The following is a 12,603-nucleotide window of genomic DNA, read 5'->3' on the forward strand; positions in this document are numbered from 1 at the left end:
TTTAATCAACTGAAATGTGAGCATAATATCTAATGGAGATGCTGGGGATTGAACCCAGGACCTCATACATGCGAAGCATGCACTCTACCACTGAGCTACATCCCCTGTAAAAACTAGAGAATTTACTTTTTTTTGGTGATATATATGTATGTATATTTATTTATATATTTATTTACTTACTATAGAAGAACTATGAGGAGAAAAGAATAAATAGAGACCTTCCCATAGCATACTATGACAGTCTGAAATCGATCTTGTGAGTCGCATTATACCACATTAAACAGATTCTTGTTGTTTTGAGTTTGCAAGTAGAACAGAACACGTTGACCTAGGCAGAATACCATATCACTCAATGGTGGGACGAGATAGTGGTAAAAATGAATTCGTTGCTGGCAGGATTCGAACCTGCGCGGGGGAACCCCAATGGATTTCAAGTCCATCGCCTTAACCTCTCGGCCACAACAACACGGGACTTTTAGCAGAAAATTGACTATTTGGAAAAAATAATAATTGACTAAGCGCTAGAATAGAGAATTAGAAAGAGCACATTTGTGGAACACACTTGATTGGGTAAAGATCTAAAGTCTACTTACTTAGTCTACTTACTTAGTACTACTACTTAGTAAGTAGACTTTAGATCTTTACCCAATCAAGTGTGTTCCACAAATGTTTCTCCATTCCCTTGTTGGTTCTTCGTCTCGAATTTTAAACTTTCCCATGAATTGTTTTAATCAACTGAAATGTGAGCATAATATCTAATGGAGATGCTGGGGATTGAACCCAGGACCTCATACATGCGAAGCATGCGCTCTACCACTGAGCTACATCCCCTGTAAAAACTAGAGAATTTACTTTTTTTTGGTGATATATATGTATGTATATTTATTTATATATTTATTTACTTACTATAGAAGAACTATGAGGAGAAAAGAATAAATAGAGACCTTCCCATAGCATACTATGACAGTCTGAAATCGATCTTGTGAGTCGCATTATACCACATTAAACAGATTCTTGTTGTTTTGAGTTTGCAAGTAGAACAGAACACGTTGACCTAGGCAGAATACCATATCACTCAATGGTGGGACGAGATAGTGGTAAAAATGAATTCGTTGCTGGCAGGGTTTGCAAGTAGAACAGAACACGTTGACCTAGGCAGAATACCATATCACTCAATGGTGGGACGAGATAGTGGTAAAAATGAATTCGTTGCTGGCAGGATTCGAACCTGCGCGGGGTAACCCCAATGGATTTCAAGTCCATCGCCTTAACCTCTCGGCCACAACAACACGGGACTTTTAGCAGAAAATTGACTATTTGGAAAAAATAATAATTGACTAAGCGCTAGAATAGAGAATTAGAAAGAGCACATTTGTGGAACACACTTGATTGGGTAAAGATCTAAAGTCTACTTACTAAACAACACATGGTTTCTCCATTCCCTTGTTGGTTCTTCGTCTCGAATTTTAAACTTTCCCATGAATTGTTTTAATCAACTGAAATGTGAGCATAATATCTAATGGAGATGCTGGGGATTGAACCCAGGACCTCATACATGCGAAGCATGCGCTCTACCACTGAGCTACATCCCCTGTAAAAACTAGAGAATTTACTTTTTTTTGGTGATATATATGTATGTATATTTATTTATATATTTATTTACTTACTATAGAAGAACTATGAGGAGAAAAGAATAAATAGAGACCTTCCCATAGCATACTATGACAGTCTGAAATCGATCTTGTGAGTCGCATTATACCACATTAAACAGATTCTTGTTGTTTTGAGTTTGCAAGTAGAACAGAACACGTTGACCTAGGCAGAATACCATATCACTCAATGGTGGGACGAGATAGTGGTAAAAATGAATTCGTTGCTGGCAGGGTTTGCAAGTAGAACAGAACACGTTGACCTAGGCAGAATACCATATCACTCAATGGTGGGACGAGATAGTGGTAAAAATGAATTCGTTGCTGGCAGGATTCGAACCTGCGCGGGGGAACCCCAATGGATTTCAAGTCCATCGCCTTAACCTCTCGGCCACAACAACACGGGACTTTTAGCAGAAAATTGACTATTTGGAAAAAATAATAATTGACTAAGCGCTAGAATAGAGAATTAGAAAGAGCACATTTGTGGAACACACTTGATTGGGTAAAGATCTAAAGTCTACTTACTAAACAACACATGGTTTCTCCATTCCCTTGTTGGTTCTTCGTCTCGAATTTTAAACTTTCCCATGAATTGTTTTAATCAACTGAAATGTGAGCATAATATCTAATGGAGATGCTGGGGATTGAACCCAGGACCTCATACATGCGAAGCATGCGCTCTACCACTGAGCTACATCCCCTGTAAAAACTAGAGAATTTACTTTTTTTTGGTGATATATATGTATGTATATTTATTTATATATTTATTTACTTACTATAGAAGAACTATGAGGAGAAAAGAATAAATAGAGACCTTCCCATAGCATACTATGACAGTCTGAAATCGATCTTGTGAGTCGCATTATACCACATTAAACAGATTCTTGTTGTTTTGAGTTTGCAAGTAGAACAGAACACGTTGACCTAGGCAGAATACCATATCACTCAATGGTGGGACGAGATAGTGGTAAAAATGAATTCGTTGCTGGCAGGGTTTGCAAGTAGAACAGAACACGTTGACCTAGGCAGAATACCATATCACTCAATGGTGGGACGAGATAGTGGTAAAAAGGAATTCGTTGCTGGCAGGATTCGAACCTGCACGGGGGAACCCCAATGGATTTCAAGTCCATCGCCTTAACCTCTCGGCCACAACAACACGGGACTTTTAGCAGAAAATTGAGTATTTGGAAAAAATAATAATTGACTAAGCGCTAGAATAGAGAATTAGAAAGAGCACATTTGTGGAACACACTTGATTGGGTAAAGATCTAAAGTCTACTTACTAAACAACACATGGTTTCTCCATTCCCTTGTTGGTTCTTCGTCTCGAATTTTAAACTTTCCCATGAATTGTTTTAATCAACTGAAATGTGAGCATAATATCTAATGGAGATGCTGGGGATTGAACCCAGGACCTCATACATGCGAAGCATGCGCTCTACCACTGAGCTACATCCCCTGTAAAAACTAGAGAATTTACTTTTTTTTGGTGATATATATGTATGTATATTTATTTATATATTTATTTACTTACTATAGAAGAACTATGAGGAGAAAAGAATAAATAGAGACCTTCCCATAGCATACTATGACAGTCTGAAATCGATCTTGTGAGTCGCATTATACCACATTAAACAGATTCTTGTTGTTTTGAGTTTGCAAGTAGAACAGAACACGTTGACCTAGGCAGAATACCATATCACTCAATGGTGGGACGAGATAGTGGTAAAAATGAATTCGTTGCTGGCAGGATTCGAACCTGCGCGGGGGAACCCCAATGGATTTCAAGTCCATCGCCTTAACCTCTCGGCCACAACAACACGGGACTTTTAGCAGAAAATTGACTATTTGGAAAAAATAATAATTGACTAAGCGCTAGAATAGAGAATTAGAAAGAGCACATTTGTGGAACACACTTGATTGGGTAAAAATCTAAAGTCTACTTACTAAACAACACATGGTTTCTCCATTCCCTTGTTGGTTCTTCGTCTCGAATTTTAAACTTTCCCATGAATTGTTTTAATCAACTGAAATGTGAGCATAATATCTAATGGAGATGCTGGGGATTGAACCCAGGACCTCATACATGCGAAGCATGCGCTCTACCACTGAGCTACATCCCCTGTAAAAACTAGAGAATTTACTTTTTTTTGGTGATATATATGTATGTATATTTATTTATATATTTATTTACTTACTATAGAAGAACTATGAGGAGAAAAGAATAAATAGAGACCTTCCCATAGCATACTATGACAGTCTGAAATCGATCTTGTGAGTCGCATTATACCACATTAAACAGATTCTTGTTGTTTTGAGTTTGCAAGTAGAACAGAACACGTTGACCTAGGCAGAATACCATATCACTCAATGGTGGGACGAGATAGTGGTAAAAATGAATCCGTTGCTGGCAGGGTTTGCAAGTAGAACAGAACACGTTGACCTAGGCAGAATACCATATCACTCAATGGTGGGACGAGATAGTGGTAAAAATGAATTCGTTGCTGGCAGGATTCCAACCTGCACGGGGGAACCCCAATGGATTTCAAGTCCATCGCCTTAACCTCTCGGCCACAACAACACGGGACTTTTAGCAGAAAATTGACTATTTGGAAAAAATAATAATTGACTAAGCGCTAGAATAGAGAATTAGAAAGAGCACATTTGTGGAACACACTTGATTGGGTAAAGATCTAAAGTCTACTTACTAAACAACACATGGATTCTCCATTCCCTTGTTGGTTCTTCGTCTCGAAATTTAAACTTTCCCATGAATTGTTTTAATCAACTGAAATGTGAGCATAATATCTAATGGAGATGCTGGGGATTGAACCCAGGACCTCATACATGCGAAGCATGCGCTCTACCACTGAGCTACATCCCCTTTAAAAACTAGAGAATTTACTTTTTTTTGGTGATATATATGTATGTATATTTATTTATATATTTATTTACTTACTATAGAAGAACTATGAGGAGAAAAGAATAAATAGAGACCTTCCCATAGCCTACTATGACAGTCTGAAATCGGTCTTGTGAGTCGCATTATACCACATTAAACAGATTCTTGTTGTTTTGAGTTTGCTAGTAGAACAGAACACGTTGACCTAGGCAGAATACCATATCACTCAATGGTGGGACGAGATACTGGTAAAAATGAATTTGTTGCTGGCAGGATTCGAACCTGCGCGGGGGAACCCCAATGGATTTCAAGTCCATCGCCTTAACCTCTCGGCCACAACAACACAGGACTTTCAGCAGAAAATTGACTATTTGGAAAAAATAATAATTGACTAAGCGCTAGAATAGAGAATTAGAAAGAGCACATTTGTGGAACACACTTGATTGGGTAAAGATCTAAAGTCTACTTACTAAACAACACATGGTTGCTCCATTCCCTTGTTGGTTCTTCGTCTCGAATTTTAAACTTTCCCATGAATTGTTTTAATCAACTGAAATGTGAGCATAATATCTAATGGAGATGCTGGGGATTGAACCCAGGACCTCATACATGCGAAGCATGCGCTCTACCACTGAGCTACATCCCCTGTAAAAACTAGAGAATTTACTTTTTTTTGGTGATATATATGTATGTATATTTATTTATATATTTATTTACTTACTATAGAAGAACTATGAGGAGAAAAGAACAAATAGAGACCTTCCCATAGCATACTATGACAGTCTGAAATCGATCTTGTGAGTCGCATTATACCACATTAAACAGATTCTTGTTGTTTTGAGTTTGCAAGTAGAACAGAACACGTTGACCTAGGCAGAATACCATATCACTCAATGGTGGGACGAGATAGTGGTAAAAATGAATTCGTTGCTGGCAGGATTCGAACCTGCGCGGGGAAACCCCAATGGATTTCAAGTCCATCGCCTTAACCTCTCGGCCACAACAACACGGGACTTTCAGCAGAAAATTGACTATTTGGAAAAAATAATAATTGACTAAGCGCTAGAATAGAGAATTAGAAAGAGCACATTTGTGGAACACACTTGAATGGGTAAACATCTAAACTCTACTTACTAATTAACACATGGATTCTCCATTCCCTTGTTGGTTCTTCGTCTCGAATTTTAAACTTTCCCATGAATTGTTTTAATCAACTGAAATGTGAGCATAATATCTAATGGAGATGCTGGGGATTGAACCCAGGACCTCATACATGCGAAGCATGCGCTCTACCACTGAGCTACATCCCCTGTAAAAACTAGAGAATTTACTTTTTTTTGGTGATATATATGTATGTATATTTATTTATATATTTATTTACTTACTATAGAAGAACTATGAGGAGAAAAGAATAAATAGAGACCTTCCCATAGCCTACTATGACAGTCTGAAATCGATCTTGTGAGTCGCATTATACCACATTAAACAGATTCTTGTTGTTTTGAGTTTGCTAGTAGAACAGAACACGTTGACCTAGGCAGAATACCATATCACTCAATGGTGGGACGAGATACTGGTAAAAATGAATTCGTTGCTGGCAGGATTCGAACCTGCGCGGGGGAACCCCAATGGATTTCAAGTCCATCGCCTTAACCTCTCGGCCACAACAACACGGGACTTTCAGCAGAAAATTGACTATTTGGAAAAAATAATAATTGACTAAGCGCTAGAATAGAGAATTAGAAAGAGCACATTTGTGGAACACACTTGAATGGGTAAACATCTAAACTCTACTTACTAAACAACACATGGATTCTCCATTCCCTTGTTGGTTCTTCGTCTCGAAATTTAAACTTTCCCATGAATTGTTTTAATCAACTGAAATGTGAGCATAATATCCAATGGAGATGCTGGGGATTGAACCCAGGACCTCATACATGCGAAGCATGCGCTCTACCACTGAGCTACATCCCCTGTAAAAACTAGAGAATTTACTTTTTTTTGGTGATATATATGTATGTATATTTATTTATATATTTATTTACTTACTATAGAAGAACTATGAGGAGAAAAGAATAAATAGAGACCTTCCCATAGCATACTATGACAGTCTGAAATCGATCTTGTGAGTCGCATTATACCACATTAAACAGATTCTTGTTGTTTTGAGTTTGCAAGTAGAACAGAACACGTTGACCTAGGCAGAATACCATATCACTCAATGGTGGGACGAGATAGTGGTAAAAATGAATTCGTTGCTGGCAGGGTTTGCAAGTAGAACAGAACACGTTGACCTAGGCAGAATACCATATCACTCAATGGTGGGACGAGATAGTGGTAAAAATGAATTCGTTGCTGGCAGGATTCGAACCTGCGCGGGGGAACCCCAATGGATTTCAAGTCCATCGCCTTAACCTCTCGGCCACAACAACACGGGACTTTTAGCAGAAAATTGACTATTTGGAAAAAATAATAATTGACTAAGCGCTAGAATAGAGAATTAGAAAGAGCACATTTGTGGAACACACTTGATTGGGTAAAGATCTAAAGTCTACTTACTAAACAACACATGGTTTCTCCATTCCCTTGTTGGTTCTTCGTCTCGAATTTTAAACTTTCCCATGAATTGTTTTAATCAACTGAAATGTGAGCATAATATCTAATGGAGATGCTGGGGATTGAACCCAGGACCTCATACATGCGAAGCATGCGCTCTACCACTGAGCTACATCCCCTGTAAAAACTAGAGAATTTACTTTTTTTTGGTGATATATATGTATGTATATTTATTTATATATTTATTTACTTACTATAGAAGAACTATGAGGAGAAAAGAATAAATAGAGACCTTCCCATAGCATACTATGACAGTCTGAAATCGATCTTGTGAGTCGCATTATACCACATTAAACAGATTCTTGTTGTTTTGAGTTTGCAAGTAGAACAGAACACGTTGACCTAGGCAGAATACCATATCACTCAATGGTGGGACGAGATAGTGGTAAAAATGAATTCGTTGCTGGCAGGGTTTGCAAGTAGAACAGAACACGTTGACCTAGGCAGAATACCATATCACTCAATGGTGGGACGAGATAGTGGTAAAAAGGAATTCGTTGCTGGCAGGATTCGAACCTGCACGGGGGAACCCCAATGGATTTCAAGTCCATCGCCTTAACCTCTCGGCCACAACAACACGGGACTTTTAGCAGAAAATTGAGTATTTGGAAAAAATAATAATTGACTAAGCGCTAGAATAGAGAATTAGAAAGAGCACATTTGTGGAACACACTTGATTGGGTAAAGATCTAAAGTCTACTTACTAAACAACACATGGTTTCTCCATTCCCTTGTTGGTTCTTCGTCTCGAATTTTAAACTTTCCCATGAATTGTTTTAATCAACTGAAATGTGAGCATAATATCTAATGGAGATGCTGGGGATTGAACCCAGGACCTCATACATGCGAAGCATGCGCTCTACCACTGAGCTACATCCCCTGTAAAAACTAGAGAATTTACTTTTTTTTGGTGATATATATGTATGTATATTTATTTATATATTTATTTACTTACTATAGAAGAACTATGAGGAGAAAAGAATAAATAGAGACCTTCCCATAGCATACTATGACAGTCTGAAATCGATCTTGTGAGTCGCATTATACCACATTAAACAGATTCTTGTTGTTTTGAGTTTGCAAGTAGAACAGAACACGTTGACCTAGGCAGAATACCATATCACTCAATGGTGGGACGAGATAGTGGTAAAAATGAATTCGTTGCTGGCAGGATTCGAACCTGCGCGGGGGAACCCCAATGGATTTCAAGTCCATCGCCTTAACCTCTCGGCCACAACAACACGGGACTTTTAGCAGAAAATTGACTATTTGGAAAAAATAATAATTGACTAAGCGCTAGAATAGAGAATTAGAAAGAGCACATTTGTGGAACACACTTGATTGGGTAAAAATCTAAAGTCTACTTACTAAACAACACATGGTTTCTCCATTCCCTTGTTGGTTCTTCGTCTCGAATTTTAAACTTTCCCATGAATTGTTTTAATCAACTGAAATGTGAGCATAATATCTAATGGAGATGCTGGGGATTGAACCCAGGACCTCATACATGCGAAGCATGCGCTCTACCACTGAGCTACATCCCCTGTAAAAACTAGAGAATTTACTTTTTTTTGGTGATATATATGTATGTATATTTATTTATATATTTATTTACTTACTATAGAAGAACTATGAGGAGAAAAGAATAAATAGAGACCTTCCCATAGCATACTATGACAGTCTGAAATCGATCTTGTGAGTCGCATTATACCACATTAAACAGATTCTTGTTGTTTTGAGTTTGCAAGTAGAACAGAACACGTTGACCTAGGCAGAATACCATATCACTCAATGGTGGGACGAGATAGTGGTAAAAATGAATCCGTTGCTGGCAGGGTTTGCAAGTAGAACAGAACACGTTGACCTAGGCAGAATACCATATCACTCAATGGTGGGACGAGATAGTGGTAAAAATGAATTCGTTGCTGGCAGGATTCCAACCTGCACGGGGGAACCCCAATGGATTTCAAGTCCATCGCCTTAACCTCTCGGCCACAACAACACGGGACTTTTAGCAGAAAATTGACTATTTGGAAAAAATAATAATTGACTAAGCGCTAGAATAGAGAATTAGAAAGAGCACATTTGTGGAACACACTTGATTGGGTAAAGATCTAAAGTCTACTTACTAAACAACACATGGATTCTCCATTCCCTTGTTGGTTCTTCGTCTCGAAATTTAAACTTTCCCATGAATTGTTTTAATCAACTGAAATGTGAGCATAATATCTAATGGAGATGCTGGGGATTGAACCCAGGACCTCATACATGCGAAGCATGCGCTCTACCACTGAGCTACATCCCCTTTAAAAACTAGAGAATTTACTTTTTTTTGGTGATATATATGTATGTATATTTATTTATATATTTATTTACTTACTATAGAAGAACTATGAGGAGAAAAGAATAAATAGAGACCTTCCCATAGCCTACTATGACAGTCTGAAATCGGTCTTGTGAGTCGCATTATACCACATTAAACAGATTCTTGTTGTTTTGAGTTTGCTAGTAGAACAGAACACGTTGACCTAGGCAGAATACCATATCACTCAATGGTGGGACGAGATACTGGTAAAAATGAATTTGTTGCTGGCAGGATTCGAACCTGCGCGGGGGAACCCCAATGGATTTCAAGTCCATCGCCTTAACCTCTCGGCCACAACAACACAGGACTTTCAGCAGAAAATTGACTATTTGGAAAAAATAATAATTGACTAAGCGCTAGAATAGAGAATTAGAAAGAGCACATTTGTGGAACACACTTGATTGGGTAAAGATCTAAAGTCTACTTACTAAACAACACATGGTTGCTCCATTCCCTTGTTGGTTCTTCGTCTCGAATTTTAAACTTTCCCATGAATTGTTTTAATCAACTGAAATGTGAGCATAATATCTAATGGAGATGCTGGGGATTGAACCCAGGACCTCATACATGCGAAGCATGCGCTCTACCACTGAGCTACATCCCCTGTAAAAACTAGAGAATTTACTTTTTTTTGGTGATATATATGTATGTATATTTATTTATATATTTATTTACTTACTATAGAAGAACTATGAGGAGAAAAGAACAAATAGAGACCTTCCCATAGCATACTATGACAGTCTGAAATCGATCTTGTGAGTCGCATTATACCACATTAAACAGATTCTTGTTGTTTTGAGTTTGCAAGTAGAACAGAACACGTTGACCTAGGCAGAATACCATATCACTCAATGGTGGGACGAGATAGTGGTAAAAATGAATTCGTTGCTGGCAGGATTCGAACCTGCGCGGGGAAACCCCAATGGATTTCAAGTCCATCGCCTTAACCTCTCGGCCACAACAACACGGGACTTTCAGCAGAAAATTGACTATTTGGAAAAAATAATAATTGACTAAGCGCTAGAATAGAGAATTAGAAAGAGCACATTTGTGGAACACACTTGAATGGGTAAACATCTAAACTCTACTTACTAATTAACACATGGATTCTCCATTCCCTTGTTGGTTCTTCGTCTCGAATTTTAAACTTTCCCATGAATTGTTTTAATCAACTGAAATGTGAGCATAATATCTAATGGAGATGCTGGGGATTGAACCCAGGACCTCATACATGCGAAGCATGCGCTCTACCACTGAGCTACATCCCCTGTAAAAACTAGAGAATTTACTTTTTTTTGGTGATATATATGTATGTATATTTATTTATATATTTATTTACTTACTATAGAAGAACTATGAGGAGAAAAGAATAAATAGAGACCTTCCCATAGCCTACTATGACAGTCTGAAATCGATCTTGTGAGTCGCATTATACCACATTAAACAGATTCTTGTTGTTTTGAGTTTGCTAGTAGAACAGAACACGTTGACCTAGGCAGAATACCATATCACTCAATGGTGGGACGAGATACTGGTAAAAATGAATTCGTTGCTGGCAGGATTCGAACCTGCGCGGGGGAACCCCAATGGATTTCAAGTCCATCGCCTTAACCTCTCGGCCACAACAACACGGGACTTTCAGCAGAAAATTGACTATTTGGAAAAAATAATAATTGACTAAGCGCTAGAATAGAGAATTAGAAAGAGCACATTTGTGGAACACACTTGAATGGGTAAACATCTAAACTCTACTTACTAAACAACACATGGATTCTCCATTCCCTTGTTGGTTCTTCGTCTCGAAATTTAAACTTTCCCATGAATTGTTTTAATCAACTGAAATGTGAGCATAATATCCAATGGAGATGCTGGGGATTGAACCCAGGACCTCATACATGCGAAGCATGCGCTCTACCACTGAGCTACATCCCCTGTAAAAACTACAGAATTTACTTTTTTTTGGTGATATATATGTATGTATATTTATTTATATATTTATTCACTTACTATAGAAAAACTATGAGGAGAAAAGAATAAATAGAGACCTTCCCATAGCCTACTATGACAGTCTGAAATCGATCTTGTGAGTCGCATTATACCACATTAAACAGATCCTTGTTGTTTTGAGTTTGCAAGTAGAACAGAACACGTTGACCTAGGCAGAATACCATATCACTCAATGGTGGGACGAGATAGTGGTAAAAATGAATTCGTTGCTGGCAGGATTCGAACCTGCGCGGGGGAACCCCAATGGATTTCAAGTCCATCGCCTTAACCTCTCGGCCACAACAACACGGGACTTTTAGCAGAAAATTGACTATTTGGAAAAAATAATAATTGACTAAGCGCTAGAATAGAGAATTAGAAAGAGCACATTTGTGGAACACACTTGATTGGGTAAAGATCTAAAGTCTACTTACTAAACAACACATGGTTGCTCCATTCCCTTGTTGGTTCTTCGTCTCGAATTTTAAACTTTCCCATGAATTGTTTTAATCAACTGAAATGTGAGCATAATATCTAATGGAGATGCTGGGGATTGAACCCAGGACCTCATACATGCGAAGCATGCGCTCTACCACTGAGCTACATCCCCTGTAAAAACTAGAGAATTTACTTTTTTTTGGTGATATATATGTATGTATATTTATTTATATATTTATTTACTTACTATAGAAGAACTATGAGGAGAAAAGAACAAATAGAGACCTTCCCATAGCATACTATGACAGTCTGAAATCGATCTTGTGAGTCGCATTATACCACATTAAACAGATTCTTGTTGTTTTGAGTTTGCAAGTAGAACAGAACACGTTGACCTAGGCAGAATACCATATCACTCAATGGTGGGACGAGATAGTGGTAAAAATGAATTCGTTGCTGGCAGGATTCGAACCTGCGCGGGAAACCCCAATGGATTTCAAGTCCATCGCCTTAACCTCTCGGCCACAACAACACGGGACTTTCAGCAGAAAATTGACTATTTGGAAAAAATAATAATTGACTAAGCGCTAGAATAGAGAATTAGAAAGAGCACATTTGTGGAACACACTTGAATGGGTAAA

At 38.1% G+C, this 12,603-nt stretch overlaps 36 non-coding genes across 36 annotated transcripts; all 36 read right to left on the reverse strand.

The window, feature by feature from the left end:
* Window positions 1–33: 33 nt before the first annotated feature.
* trnaa-cgc (transfer RNA alanine (anticodon CGC)) lies at window positions 34–105 on the reverse strand. Its single transcript has one exon. It is a non-coding gene; the product is annotated as a tRNA-Ala (tRNA).
* Window positions 106–384: 279 nt separating this feature from the next.
* Window positions 385–466, reverse strand: trnas-uga (transfer RNA serine (anticodon UGA)). The gene has a single exon. It is a non-coding gene; the product is annotated as a tRNA-Ser (tRNA).
* Window positions 467–759: 293 nt separating this feature from the next.
* trnaa-cgc (transfer RNA alanine (anticodon CGC)) lies at window positions 760–831 on the reverse strand. The gene has a single exon. It is a non-coding gene; the product is annotated as a tRNA-Ala (tRNA).
* Window positions 832–1,207: 376 nt separating this feature from the next.
* On the reverse strand, window positions 1,208–1,289 carry trnas-uga (transfer RNA serine (anticodon UGA)). The gene has a single exon. It is a non-coding gene; the product is annotated as a tRNA-Ser (tRNA).
* Window positions 1,290–1,520: 231 nt separating this feature from the next.
* Window positions 1,521–1,592, reverse strand: trnaa-cgc (transfer RNA alanine (anticodon CGC)). The gene has a single exon. It is a non-coding gene; the product is annotated as a tRNA-Ala (tRNA).
* A 376-nt stretch (window positions 1,593–1,968) lies between these two features.
* Window positions 1,969–2,050, reverse strand: trnas-uga (transfer RNA serine (anticodon UGA)). Its single transcript has one exon. It is a non-coding gene; the product is annotated as a tRNA-Ser (tRNA).
* Window positions 2,051–2,281: 231 nt separating this feature from the next.
* trnaa-cgc (transfer RNA alanine (anticodon CGC)) lies at window positions 2,282–2,353 on the reverse strand. Its single transcript has one exon. It is a non-coding gene; the product is annotated as a tRNA-Ala (tRNA).
* A 376-nt stretch (window positions 2,354–2,729) lies between these two features.
* Window positions 2,730–2,811, reverse strand: trnas-uga (transfer RNA serine (anticodon UGA)). The gene has a single exon. It is a non-coding gene; the product is annotated as a tRNA-Ser (tRNA).
* Window positions 2,812–3,042: 231 nt separating this feature from the next.
* Window positions 3,043–3,114, reverse strand: trnaa-cgc (transfer RNA alanine (anticodon CGC)). The gene has a single exon. It is a non-coding gene; the product is annotated as a tRNA-Ala (tRNA).
* Window positions 3,115–3,393: 279 nt separating this feature from the next.
* On the reverse strand, window positions 3,394–3,475 carry trnas-uga (transfer RNA serine (anticodon UGA)). Its single transcript has one exon. It is a non-coding gene; the product is annotated as a tRNA-Ser (tRNA).
* Window positions 3,476–3,706: 231 nt separating this feature from the next.
* On the reverse strand, window positions 3,707–3,778 carry trnaa-cgc (transfer RNA alanine (anticodon CGC)). Its single transcript has one exon. It is a non-coding gene; the product is annotated as a tRNA-Ala (tRNA).
* Window positions 3,779–4,154: 376 nt separating this feature from the next.
* On the reverse strand, window positions 4,155–4,236 carry trnas-uga (transfer RNA serine (anticodon UGA)). The gene has a single exon. It is a non-coding gene; the product is annotated as a tRNA-Ser (tRNA).
* A 231-nt stretch (window positions 4,237–4,467) lies between these two features.
* trnaa-cgc (transfer RNA alanine (anticodon CGC)) lies at window positions 4,468–4,539 on the reverse strand. The gene has a single exon. It is a non-coding gene; the product is annotated as a tRNA-Ala (tRNA).
* A 279-nt stretch (window positions 4,540–4,818) lies between these two features.
* Window positions 4,819–4,900, reverse strand: trnas-uga (transfer RNA serine (anticodon UGA)). Its single transcript has one exon. It is a non-coding gene; the product is annotated as a tRNA-Ser (tRNA).
* A 231-nt stretch (window positions 4,901–5,131) lies between these two features.
* trnaa-cgc (transfer RNA alanine (anticodon CGC)) lies at window positions 5,132–5,203 on the reverse strand. The gene has a single exon. It is a non-coding gene; the product is annotated as a tRNA-Ala (tRNA).
* Window positions 5,204–5,482: 279 nt separating this feature from the next.
* trnas-uga (transfer RNA serine (anticodon UGA)) lies at window positions 5,483–5,564 on the reverse strand. Its single transcript has one exon. It is a non-coding gene; the product is annotated as a tRNA-Ser (tRNA).
* Window positions 5,565–5,795: 231 nt separating this feature from the next.
* trnaa-cgc (transfer RNA alanine (anticodon CGC)) lies at window positions 5,796–5,867 on the reverse strand. Its single transcript has one exon. It is a non-coding gene; the product is annotated as a tRNA-Ala (tRNA).
* A 279-nt stretch (window positions 5,868–6,146) lies between these two features.
* On the reverse strand, window positions 6,147–6,228 carry trnas-uga (transfer RNA serine (anticodon UGA)). The gene has a single exon. It is a non-coding gene; the product is annotated as a tRNA-Ser (tRNA).
* Window positions 6,229–6,459: 231 nt separating this feature from the next.
* On the reverse strand, window positions 6,460–6,531 carry trnaa-cgc (transfer RNA alanine (anticodon CGC)). Its single transcript has one exon. It is a non-coding gene; the product is annotated as a tRNA-Ala (tRNA).
* A 376-nt stretch (window positions 6,532–6,907) lies between these two features.
* Window positions 6,908–6,989, reverse strand: trnas-uga (transfer RNA serine (anticodon UGA)). Its single transcript has one exon. It is a non-coding gene; the product is annotated as a tRNA-Ser (tRNA).
* Window positions 6,990–7,220: 231 nt separating this feature from the next.
* On the reverse strand, window positions 7,221–7,292 carry trnaa-cgc (transfer RNA alanine (anticodon CGC)). Its single transcript has one exon. It is a non-coding gene; the product is annotated as a tRNA-Ala (tRNA).
* Window positions 7,293–7,668: 376 nt separating this feature from the next.
* trnas-uga (transfer RNA serine (anticodon UGA)) lies at window positions 7,669–7,750 on the reverse strand. The gene has a single exon. It is a non-coding gene; the product is annotated as a tRNA-Ser (tRNA).
* A 231-nt stretch (window positions 7,751–7,981) lies between these two features.
* On the reverse strand, window positions 7,982–8,053 carry trnaa-cgc (transfer RNA alanine (anticodon CGC)). The gene has a single exon. It is a non-coding gene; the product is annotated as a tRNA-Ala (tRNA).
* Window positions 8,054–8,332: 279 nt separating this feature from the next.
* Window positions 8,333–8,414, reverse strand: trnas-uga (transfer RNA serine (anticodon UGA)). Its single transcript has one exon. It is a non-coding gene; the product is annotated as a tRNA-Ser (tRNA).
* Window positions 8,415–8,645: 231 nt separating this feature from the next.
* Window positions 8,646–8,717, reverse strand: trnaa-cgc (transfer RNA alanine (anticodon CGC)). Its single transcript has one exon. It is a non-coding gene; the product is annotated as a tRNA-Ala (tRNA).
* A 376-nt stretch (window positions 8,718–9,093) lies between these two features.
* trnas-uga (transfer RNA serine (anticodon UGA)) lies at window positions 9,094–9,175 on the reverse strand. The gene has a single exon. It is a non-coding gene; the product is annotated as a tRNA-Ser (tRNA).
* A 231-nt stretch (window positions 9,176–9,406) lies between these two features.
* Window positions 9,407–9,478, reverse strand: trnaa-cgc (transfer RNA alanine (anticodon CGC)). The gene has a single exon. It is a non-coding gene; the product is annotated as a tRNA-Ala (tRNA).
* A 279-nt stretch (window positions 9,479–9,757) lies between these two features.
* Window positions 9,758–9,839, reverse strand: trnas-uga (transfer RNA serine (anticodon UGA)). Its single transcript has one exon. It is a non-coding gene; the product is annotated as a tRNA-Ser (tRNA).
* Window positions 9,840–10,070: 231 nt separating this feature from the next.
* trnaa-cgc (transfer RNA alanine (anticodon CGC)) lies at window positions 10,071–10,142 on the reverse strand. The gene has a single exon. It is a non-coding gene; the product is annotated as a tRNA-Ala (tRNA).
* A 279-nt stretch (window positions 10,143–10,421) lies between these two features.
* trnas-uga (transfer RNA serine (anticodon UGA)) lies at window positions 10,422–10,503 on the reverse strand. The gene has a single exon. It is a non-coding gene; the product is annotated as a tRNA-Ser (tRNA).
* A 231-nt stretch (window positions 10,504–10,734) lies between these two features.
* On the reverse strand, window positions 10,735–10,806 carry trnaa-cgc (transfer RNA alanine (anticodon CGC)). The gene has a single exon. It is a non-coding gene; the product is annotated as a tRNA-Ala (tRNA).
* Window positions 10,807–11,085: 279 nt separating this feature from the next.
* trnas-uga (transfer RNA serine (anticodon UGA)) lies at window positions 11,086–11,167 on the reverse strand. Its single transcript has one exon. It is a non-coding gene; the product is annotated as a tRNA-Ser (tRNA).
* Window positions 11,168–11,398: 231 nt separating this feature from the next.
* Window positions 11,399–11,470, reverse strand: trnaa-cgc (transfer RNA alanine (anticodon CGC)). The gene has a single exon. It is a non-coding gene; the product is annotated as a tRNA-Ala (tRNA).
* A 279-nt stretch (window positions 11,471–11,749) lies between these two features.
* trnas-uga (transfer RNA serine (anticodon UGA)) lies at window positions 11,750–11,831 on the reverse strand. The gene has a single exon. It is a non-coding gene; the product is annotated as a tRNA-Ser (tRNA).
* Window positions 11,832–12,062: 231 nt separating this feature from the next.
* On the reverse strand, window positions 12,063–12,134 carry trnaa-cgc (transfer RNA alanine (anticodon CGC)). The gene has a single exon. It is a non-coding gene; the product is annotated as a tRNA-Ala (tRNA).
* A 279-nt stretch (window positions 12,135–12,413) lies between these two features.
* trnas-uga (transfer RNA serine (anticodon UGA)) lies at window positions 12,414–12,494 on the reverse strand. The gene has a single exon. It is a non-coding gene; the product is annotated as a tRNA-Ser (tRNA).
* Between the last annotated feature and the right edge of the window lie 109 nt (window positions 12,495–12,603).

Source organism: Pungitius pungitius, chromosome 21 (assembly GCF_949316345.1).
Source record: "Pungitius pungitius chromosome 21, fPunPun2.1, whole genome shotgun sequence".
In the NCBI taxonomy this organism is placed as follows: Eukaryota; Metazoa; Chordata; class Actinopteri; order Perciformes; family Gasterosteidae; genus Pungitius; species Pungitius pungitius.